The sequence below is a fragment of the Cololabis saira genome, chromosome 5, assembly GCF_033807715.1.
Source record: "Cololabis saira isolate AMF1-May2022 chromosome 5, fColSai1.1, whole genome shotgun sequence".
Classification (NCBI taxonomy): domain Eukaryota; kingdom Metazoa; phylum Chordata; class Actinopteri; order Beloniformes; family Belonidae; genus Cololabis; species Cololabis saira.
In genome coordinates, this window is record NC_084591.1 from 8,501,839 (window position 1) to 8,513,719 (window position 11,881).

Genomic DNA, 11,881 nt, shown 5'->3' on the forward strand with positions numbered 1-11,881 from the left:
CATCCATCCATCCATCATCCATCCATCCAACCATCCATCATCCATCCATCCATCCATCCATCCATCCATCCATCATCCATCCAACCATCCATCATCCATCCATCAGACTTCTGACCCTCGGTCACTGATTTTCCTGTTGAATTTTTTAACACATTCTGGCTGATCTAGATGAGATAGGATAATAGTTTATCGTCATGGTAACTCCCAGAGAGGGGAGATGATGCTGCTTGCCTTCTTGATTCTGAAGGGAAAGACGGGAATAAAGATGGAGAATGTTGCCTGAAGCTGCGTCTAGTTTGAGGTAAACGCCAGTCGGGCCGGTGGCGGCGTCGGCATCCCACCGTAGCTTTGGCGTTTCCGAGCCGTCCTGGGAGGCAGGAATCCTCCTCCCTCAGCTTTGCTGCAGAGGCAGAAATAACGGCAGCCTCTTGGGCCGCGTCCAAGCTTCATAACCGTCTAACGTTTAAACTTTCTATAAATACCAGCGGCCGCGGTCCAAGTTGATCAAGTGTGATTGAATTTGAAACGACTCCAAAGACGCGAGCCAAGTTTCCTTAAGATGCTCCGGAGGAACCGCCCGCCTCTGCCCAGCTTTTGAAGAGTCACTCTGAGTATTCATGCAACAATAATGTCCCTTTCCTCAGAGTCTACGGCGGCATCGGACCAATGAAAGGCCGGTTCTGGTTCCACAGATCACATCCCGTCGGGTCTAGTTCCACCGCCGCCTGACACCGACATGCGACCACATTAGCTTGGTTTTTCTGGTCCAGACCGTTTAAAGACCTCTGTGAAAGAAGACCACTAGTCATGTCTGCAAAATAAACACAACGCAAAGAGGAAACGATATATAAGATGTAAAGGAAACCATTTATTCATTCATTATGCCTTAGATGAGCTGAAACAAGATGAAACGACACCTGAACCGAGCTGAAATAATGTCTAAAACGATGTCTGAAATGTGCTGAAACAACGCCTGAGATGAGCTGAAAAGACCTGAAATAATCAGAAACAAGCTGAAATGATGGCTGAAACAAGATGAAAAAACGCCTAAAATTATGTCTGAAATGTGCTGAAACAACGCCTGAGATGAGCTGAAAAGATCTGAAATAAGCCGAAATAAGCTGAAATAACGCCTGAGATGAGCTGAATCAAGATGAAACGACACCTGAAACGAGCTGAAATGATGTCTAAAACAATGTCTGAAATGTGCTGAAACAACGCCTGAGATGAGCTGAAATGATGCCGGAAAAAAGCTGAAATAATCAGAAATGAGATGAGCTGAATCAAGATGAAACGACACCTGAAACGAGCTGAAATGAGCTGAGAAAAGCTGAAATAAGCCGAAATAAGCTGAAATGACGCCTGAGCTGAGCTGAATCAAGATGAAACAACACCTGAAACGAGCTGAAATGAGCAGAAATAAGCAGAAATAAGCTAAAATTAGAGGAAACAACACCTGAAATGAGCTAAAATGAGCCTAAATAATCAGAAACAAGCTGAAATGATTCCTGAAAAAAGCTGAAATATTAACAGTGGATGTGTGAGTGGATGGATGGATGGATGGATGGATGGATGGATGGATGGACGGACGGACGGACGGACGGACGGACGGACGGACGGACGGACGGACGGACGGACGGACGGACGGAAGGATGGATGGATGGATGGATGGATGGATGGATGGATGGATGGATGGATGGATGGATGGATGATGGATGGATGGATGGATGGATGGATGGATGGATGGATGGATCTTAAACTTAAACTTAAACTTTATTTATTTGTATAGCGCCAAATCATACAATATAAAATGCAACACATGGTGCTTTACATGCAGAATAAAATAACAATAAAAAACACAATTTAAAACATTCCATACGACCCCACCCCCCACGCGTATACACACACTCACTCACACTCATATACCTGTGCACACACTCACACACCCACACCCACACACACACACACACAATAAGTGGACTGGTGACATGGCTTAGCACTAACGATCCAGGTGAGGAAAACACTACCTATGGGTGGCCGTCCACACTGAGAAGCTCCACCGACCACGACCACAGGGAGCATCGCCACAGAGACCCCCCCAACCCGGACAGACCGGGGCAGACCCCACACAGAAGGTGGAGCCCCCCCCCAGCTACCCAGGCCTGAGGGATCCCCATGACGACACCCCCATGGGCGGAGCAGGCACACCTCCCAGTGTGAACGACCCCCCTGAGGAAACACTGGAGCTAAAAACTAAAAGATTAAAAGAAAGTAAAAAATGCCTAAAAGTGTAAAATTTTAGAGAGATATATATAAAACTTAAGATGAATAATAAATAACATAAAGTAAAAAGTCACTAAAATGGATTAAAGTTTTAGAGATGATAAAAGAGCTAAAGAAGTACACACAATACATAGCTAAAAACACTAGGTAAATGAGATCAGATAAAAGCCAAACTAAAAAGGTGTGTCTTGAGCCTCCTTTTAAAAATATCAACATTGATGGATGGATGGATGGATGGATGGATGATGGATGGATGGATGATGGATGGATGATTGATGGATGGATGGATGGATGGATGATGGATGGATGGATGGATGAATAGATGCTGTAACATCCGTTTCTACCCTCACTGTTATATTTCAGATGCTCTTCTTTTCCCTCCGATCTAATGGTTGTTTGGGAGCGTAATCTCCAGCTCGGGTCCATCCCTCCGTATTTCTGCCTTCAGGTCACTTCATCCATCCTGCTGTAATCATAACAAAGTGCCACGACGGGCTCTTTTCGGAAAACCCTCCCTAATGTCGCTCTGTACATCCACCGCATTTGTAAGTGTCTGCCTATCGATTTCTCTGAGGCCTTTTTTCCATCTCCTCTGCTTCCTCTTGGGTGGATGTGGAGTGGACAGAAGCAGGGCTTCGGACGTGGATCCGGGAACCACGCTGCGTCCGAAATGCCATACTAAACAGTGGCCACGGTTACATGATGTTTTTTAATTCAGAATTAAACTATTTTCCTTTGAGTTTACATGGAAATAGTAATTCCAAATTGAGGTTTACATGGAAAAGACATTTGATCAGCTTTATCCAATTCCTCTTAAGGTCTGGGGGTTGGGAAGGTTCTGATTGGATAGGAGGGCGGACCGGAAGTTACGTTACCGGAAGAAAAACAAACTTAGCCACTACAACTTTGAAAAGCTCCCAATTTTTATGTTTCCTGTTTCCATCTGTTCTTTTAATTATTTCCAGGTCCTCCAAGCTATTTATTAAATAAATCATCTCTGCTCTTGACCACCGTTTACTGCGTGCTGACATCTTGAAACTTTGTTTGGAAAACAAGCCCAGTGCGGAATATAAGCGTCATGGAGACAGACGGGCGAGGGAACGAGCAGCGCAGAAAGACCAGAATTAATTTAAAGCGGAATGAGTGTAAACATGATCTGGAATTATTCTATTCGGATTTAAAATTGGAATAAACCAGCCACTTACTTCGGAATTAAGTTTAATTCGGAATGGTCATTTTCATTAGAAATTAGGTGTTTACATGGTCATTTTTACTCATTTTAAATCTGAATTCATTTTAATTCTGTATTAAAGAGGAATTAAACTTCTCATGTAAACGCGAGTATATACTCAAAAAGTATACTTAAGTTTGGCACACTTTTGAGTAAATATCAGTAGTATTCATTAATTCGGACGTACTACTCAGAGCCACACGGCACTTCCTGCCGTTGTGAGGGGGAGTTGTTACCATGGTAACAACTCCTGTCACAGCAGAAGTAGCAGCGCTCCGCTCTTTCCCGTTTATCCTGGCCCAAACAAGCTGACATTTATCCTGCGCTGTGTGGTTTTATTCCTACCTATTCAACTTCTAACGAGAAACAGAAGAAGAAGGCTTAACAGACGTGGGGACCCCTCTCGCTTAACGTTAACCTTAAGCCATTAAACAATAACATTAGCACTAGCTATCATTGGCTGCCTGTAGCTAGCTCATTCGTAAACTTTGCAAATACATGTACCCACACAATAATGAGATAAATACGGAAGAGTATTAGGGCCAGGCAGGAGAAAAAAAAAAAAAATATTTTAGAGGAGGAAGATTTTTTTTCCATTATACACTTTGAGAAAAAAGTCGAAATGTCAAGAAAAAAGTCGAAATGACGAGAAAAAAGTCGAAATGTCGAGAAAAATGTTGAAGTACAATTTCATGAAAAAAGTCGAAATGTATTTCAACTTTATTCTCAAAATTTCGATTTCATTCACGAAATTTCAACTTTATTAACGAAATTTCGACTCTATTCTTGAAACTGTATTTCAACATTATTCTCGACATTTCGACTTTTTTCTCGACTTTTCGACTTTTTTCTCAAAGTGCACAATAAGAAAGAATCTTCCCCTCCCCCTCAAATATTTTTTCTCCTGCATGGCCCTAATACTCTTCAGTAGATAAATGATAAACTTATCTGGTTAATATCTTATGGAAACCAAAGCAAAATCACACCTAATTCCTCACATTTGAATTATAGCGTGATGATGTTGCTGCTGCAGCTTTGCTTGGTACCGCTAACGTTATCCTCCATTTTTGTCGGTTGCTAAGTATCTGCGCAGCACTTAGCAACCAAACACCGCTGCATTGCACTGTGGGAAGTTTCTGCTTAGCTAGTGTCCATCAATCCACACTAATACATTTCTCTGGAATGAGTATGGATAGCGCATACTATTGTCTTCGTACTAATGTTTCCGACGCACTAAAAAATCTCACATACTGTTTTTGCTACTCATTAGGGTGGAAGTATGCAATTTCGGACGCAGCTCCCGTCTCCAGGCCGGTAATGCCCCCCCCCCACGCCTCGGCACCTCGGGCCCCTGATTGATGCTCAAACGCCTGGAAGTGCCGGCCATTTTCTGAACCGACGACCTCCTCCTGAACATTAACAGCTTAACGAACAGAACGCCGGGCTGGAACACCCGCCTCGCCGACCTGTCTCCCACTAATAGCCCGCTGCAGGTGTCCTAACACGCCCCCCCCCTCTGCTTGTCCTGATGTAAAACCACAAAGTGACACCGGTTCCCCCTCCTACATTTAATCAGGTGGTGAACCTCGTTTGTGGTGGCGAGCCACTGATTAGATTTGGAGATTGAGAGCCATTACAGGAGGCTGCAGTTAGATAACCACTTAAGTGCTGCTAGGTCCCCCCCCCCCAACAGGAAGTGAGTTATCTGGACGGGCCTGACCTTCGCGGACTGGGAAGAGCCCAGCGGTGAACCAGGGCCGTGCAGATCATATCATAACACCCTCCGTCCTCCTGATGTCAGGTCGTAGTTGTTGCACTCTTATTACTCTGGATCTCGTATTGCTGGTATGAATGAATGTAAAGGAATCTTGGTACCTGACAACTTTGAGCTAAGAAAGCATATATTGTGGTTAAAAATGACAAAAATGGCCAGTTCTTTGCTTCAGGACAGTTGTCATGGAAACGTGACAGTCTGACTGATGACATCACCGACTCTGGTGCAGCATTAAACAAGGGAATGAGGTAATGTGGCGCGGACCAACATGTGAAACGACTAGACTTGTAGTCAAGACCGCCTAAACCGAGACCAAGACCAAAACTAGTTCAGCTCCAGACCAAGACCAAAACAAACCTAGTTATGTCCTGATCCTGCGTGATTGTAGAGCATCAGCTCCATCCTGGTTCAGCTAGTTTCCATATGAGCTTGTATTCAACTGCAGCACAATAACACAGAGAAGTGGATGATGATGTTGAACTCACTATAAATGTTTTCATCCATCAGCTGAGATCAGATATGTGTGGCGACTGCACTACCGCTATTTCTACACTATTGGAGGATTGACTCCAGTGCTTTTAAGGATTGACACGACTACTAACTAGTCCCAAAGTCCTCTAGCAGAATAACCAGCTCCAACACCCCCCTCCACCTCATAAAAGGAATGAATAGTAAATGTTACTGAATTAAATTGGACTGAATTTGGAGATGAAACCTGAATTTTAAATATTAATGATTGAAATGACATTATTTACCATTATAGTAATCAGATTACACTGTATATCAGCATCACTGAAATTGACCTGATGCTTAATCAATCACAACAATATGCAAATATTATTCAAATATTTATTCAAACAAGGTCGTTATAAACACAAAACTGTAATTAAATACAGACACATGCAGATGCAGCAAAACATTAAATCAGATGTAAAATACAAATAGTTTACAAAACTGTACACTAACCAGAGGAAGAACTGCTGATACCAGATTCTGTTACCTTGGTGCAACGGACTCTCAATCATCCGAGTCCGAGACATGAAGAGACCGAGACGAGACCATGACCAAAGACTGTCGAGATCAAGACCAAAGACTGTTGAGATCAAGACCAAAGACTGTCGAGATCGAGACGAGACCAAGACCAAAGACTGTCGAGACCGAGATGAGACCTAGACCAAAAACTGTCGAGACCAAGACCAAAGACTGTTGACATCGAGACGAGACCAAGACCAAAGACTGTCGAGATCAAGACCAAAGACTGTCGAGATCGAGACGAGACCAAGACCAAAGACTGTCGAGTCCGAGACGAGACCAAGACCAAAGACCTTTGAGACCGAGACGAGACCAAGACCAAAAACTGTCGAGTCCGAGACCAAAGACTGTCGAGACCGAGACCAAAGACCTTTGAGACCGAGACGAGACCAAGACCAAAGACTGTCGAGACCAAGACCGAGACGAGACCAAGACCAAAAACTGTCGAGTCCGAGACAAGACCAAGACCAAAGACTGTCAAGACCAAGACCAAAGACTGTCGAGACCAAGACAAGACCAAGACCAAAGACTGTCCAGACCGAGACAAGACCAAGACGACAAAAAAGTGGTCCTGAGACCAATACCGGTCTCCAGAACTACAAGTCTAAAAGCGACCTTGGGCGTTGTTGGCGAAGGTCGGCCGACCAGAGGAGTTAGAAGCTGAGGACCTAGAGACAGTTCAATTGCTGTCCTCCGGTAAAACCTGGCCTTCCATGTCATCGATGTGAAACTATGGAGACAAGAACTGATTTTGATTGTAAATGTGTTTATTTCTGCTGTAAAGTTGGACATTTTAACCTGGAGATGAACTCACTGCTGGACCCAGCCCCTAGTGGTCAGTAGAGGAACTGCTATTGACTCCACCCCCAGACTTATGTCAGATCTGCGATCTCCTTGATTAAATCTGGGTCCACCGGTGATTTCTTGTGTTTCCCAAAATGTCCATCGAGCCTCAGAAAGCTGGTACTAATTCATCTGCGTTTGGCGTTTTATGGATTGAAACCGGGGATTATAGATTGTTCCTCCATTTCCGAGAGTCAAACACCCTAATTTGTCTGATTTTAATCACTTGCTGTACAACTTTATTGAAAGCTAAAACAACAAATGAAGATCCAATATCCAATATCAGGCTAAGTTTAACCTTAATTGTCTTGCGTAGGCGGAAAAAACAGCAGAGACAGCCGCTGACTGTCTCGGATGGGTTACAGGAGACTGTCAAGGCTGTCGGCCATCGCTGGGGTGGGGCTTGATCTGAGGCACCCAGGGGATCAGGAGCCACGGGCAAATGGAGACCTGGGGTGCTACGGCCGGACCTGGCCAAACCTGATGGGTCAGTCCCCAACCTGGAACCAGAGTTCTGCACGGGTCCAATTTTCAAGATCCGCACCGCGCCGACCCGGGGACGTACAAAACCGCAGCCGAACCGCAAACCCGCACATCAGCCCAACTAGTACCGCAACCCGATCCGACCCGTTGAAACACGACCCGCAGCCCGACTCGTAACCCGGATTTAAAGTCATCATTTTGGGTTATATTAATATTAAACAGCAATACAACACAGTTCAGCTGCCAGTGAGTGAACAACAGGCTGACTTCACCTCCATCATCAACCCTCTTGTGTTCTTCTCCCAAACGAGTGTAAAAGACCTCGTTTGTTACGTTTAAAGCTTTTAAACTTTTAATGTGACTGTGTAATAGACTTACTTCCTGTCCAACCTTGAGCGACGTTCAGCAGTTACGAGCCGCCACGTCTTGTGTCTCCGCGTGCTTCTTCAATGATGAAGTTCCCAGTTTGCGGCTATCGTAAGGTAACACTTTCCCGCACTTGTTACAGGCAGCAAACCCAGCGACTTGATTGTTCTCCTCGTCTATGATAACACCAAATTTGGCCCAGATTTTAGACTTCGCTCTTGAAGATGAATTTTCGACTAGATGGTACTCTCCGCTCCGCAGCTTTACTCTCACGTTTTCCGCCATTTTTGTTTTGCTAACCCGGAAATGGTTGCGCGCCTGTCGGGTACCCGTCGAGTACCCGCGGGTACCCGACCCAGTGCAGGACTCTGCCTGGAACCTCAACCTCTACCGACTTTCAGCTCAGATGCCCTCTTGTATATCGATGATGGCAGGTATGAACCGGCAACCCGATCGGGTGTATTACTGCCTTCTGAAGTTGATGGATGGACGTAAAGTCATTTCTTACCTACTGTTGAATGTGTGTCTTCGTAGACCTTTGTAATTCAAGGCAACACAACAAACAAAAACAGACAATTGATCCTTTGTCAGCCTTCTGATTGGTCCCTGAACGACCAATCAGAAAAACCGACGTTGCTACATCCGGTTTATCAGGTTGGACGAAACAGCCGTGTCTCTCGTTCACATCAACGGAAAAATCTGTAGTTTTTACTTCCCTTGTATCGGAATTTAAATTAGGCTACTGGATTCTTTTTTTTAAACTTTGTATTAGTTAAAAGGTGTTGTGAGGAAGCAACATATTTTTATCCCCAAACTGGCAGAAATCCGAAACGGACTTCCTAAACCAAGGCAAGGCAAGGCAAGTTTATTTGTATGGTGTAGTGGGTTACATAATTCACGTAGGAACCCTCTGCGGGTTAATGTTGTTCCGCCCGGATAGGGAAAGGAACGGACGTTACGCTTCCGGTTTAGTGTGTTGTTTTGGATTTGAATGGCTGATGTTAATAAACGGCTCGCGCCTGCTTTCAACATTCATACTCCACCTCCGACTCCCGTTCTTCGGCACCACAATAGCACAATTCAACACAAGGTAATTAAAAGTACTTTACATCAACATTAAAAGTGGCAAGACACAATCAAACAGTAAATAACAAATAAAATGAAATAAAATTATAAGAAAAGAGGTAAAATAATAAAAAGCACAAGTTGTTAAGGGCAGTAGAGTACAGCACATCTATGACAAGAATTACGTTTTTATGCGGTCAAAACGTACAAAAACCGGGTCAAATACAATATTACAAAAGTAATCTGTAACAATTCGTACAGTGAATTAAACCAAAGAATATCCGGTTGGATCAAACAGCCGTCTCTTTCGTTCACATCAATGGAAAATCCGTAGTTTTTACTTGCCTTGTATCCAAATTTAAATCACTGGATTATTTTTTTTTAAACTCTGTATTAGTAAAAAGGAACACTTGTACTGTCGTGAGGGTTCAGCGTATTTTTATCCCAAAAGTGGCAGAAATCCGATTCGTACTACCAAAACAAAGTTGGCTCGGCAGTAGCTACAACCCATAGCTACAACCGCAAAAGCCTTTTATTTATTCATCTTAAAATGGTTAAGTGGTTTTAAAAGTGACCCCCGCTACCCAGAGAGAATCACAGGAATACATTTCCTCCCAAAAACGATGGTAAATTATGACAAAGCTACGTGGACGACCACACCTTCCACCGTGCTATCAGCTAAACTCATCAAAAGATCTAGTTTTCCGCCGAAAACCTATTTTTTAAACTCACTACACGGTACTCAAAGTACTTTTTATTTATATCTAGTTTCTGTTGGTTTTCTTGGTCCAATTTTTAGAAATAACGTGATGTAAAACCCTGTTTTTACAACGGAAGTGGACGGGAGAGAAGACAGTTTTGTCTGACCTAGCAACAGGGTTTGGTGTCACAGTTTGGTTTCAGTTCCTGTTTTATTTTGAAACCCATGTCTGTGTTTCAGTTCTGTCTTGACTTCCCTGGTTCCCATCAGCTCTGATCGTCTGCACCTGTGTCTCATAAACCCTTCTGCGTATATCTTGTCTTGTCTTTCCCTTATTCCCTAGTATATGTACCGTTTCCTCCCTACATGTGGCATGTCATGTTTTTATGGTTTTTGATCCTGTTTGAGTTCTGGCTTTTGGCAATCCTGCGCAGCAGCGTTGTTGTTTTTTTTAAGATAATAAATCACCTTTTTTGGAACTCCTGCCTCCTGGTCTCTCCTGCGTTTGGGTCCTAATCAACCCCATTCGTGAGAGAGCTTGACAAAGGGTCAACTCCAAAGAGGTTATTTTCGTCAGTTTAACCACGTCGACACGCTGGTTTCCGAATTATTGCTTTCTTGAAAGCGACATCTTAGCCACGCTGGACTTGGTATCAGTAGTAATAGTCTAAAGTTGTGTAGTGTGTCAATACCGTACATGCATGTGTGTTCGCTTGGGCTCAAACCTCCTCTGCCTTCATCCCTTTAATGAGCTCAGCCATTATTTGGACGTCTAACACAGCCTTCCTCTGTCAATGATATCGATAACAACACCCCTAGCGTGCGCTATTTCTGCCACCAGATCCCAGATCGGTCCGACTCAGGTGATCCATGAGCACGACAGCTGGCGCATGAGACAGCGGCGTCCACAGTAATCACTTACACTACAGCTGCCGTGCTGATCTCGGCGGAGGGAGGCCCCCGCTTAAAGGTCGCTCTATCGACCCAGCATGCAATGCTTCAGTGAGGGGGGCTGGTGCTAGCAACTCCCCAGGGTCAGGCGCGGTGCAGATGAACCAAAAGCAATGCCCACGCCGACAGAGTGAGCTCATGGGGAGGAGGATGCAGAGGCCGACACCGGACAGAAGGACTGTTGTTTCACTGTATTATAATCCTCTGCGAACTCCGTCAGGGAATCACAGACACTAGGAAGCATGAGGAAGCCATGCGGGGCCGACGGGTCGTGGGTCAGCGAGTCGGTCCAGATAGATCCTCAGCTCCACCAGCAGACGGACTGAAGACCACGATCGTAGATAAAAAAAATGATGCTGTACATAGGGCTAATAAAAGATGTACATCCATCCATTTATCCATCCCTCCATCCATCCTTCCATCCATCCACCCATGCATTGATTTATCTGTCCATCCATCCATCCATCCATCCATCCATCCATCCATCCATCCATCCATCCATTATCAGTCCATCCATCCATCCTTCCACCCATCCATCCATCCATCCATCCATCCATTATCAGTCCATCCATCCATCCTTCCACCCATCCATCCATTTATCCATCCATCCATCCATTTATCCATCCCTCCATCCATCCTTCTATCCATCTACCCATGCATCGATTTATCTGTCCACCCATTTATCCATCCATCCTGCCATCCATCCATCCATTATCAGTCCATCCATCCATCCATCCATCCCTCCATTTATCCATCCATCCATCCATCCATCCATCCATCCATCCATCCATTTATCTAAGCATCCATTCATCCCTCATCCTGCCATCCATCCATCCATTATCAGTCCATCCATCTATCCATCCATCCCTCCATTTATCCATCCATCCATCCATCCATCCATCCATCCATCCATCCATCCATTTATCTATCCATCCATCCATCCATCCATCCTTTCATCCATTTACCCATCCATCCATGAATCCATCCATCCATTTATCCATCCATCCATCCATCCATCCATACATCCTTTCATCCATCCATCCATCCATCCATCCATCCATCCATTTATCCATCCATCCATCCATCCATCCATTTATCCATCCATCCACTTATCCATCCATCCATCCATCCTTTCATCCATTTATCCATCCAT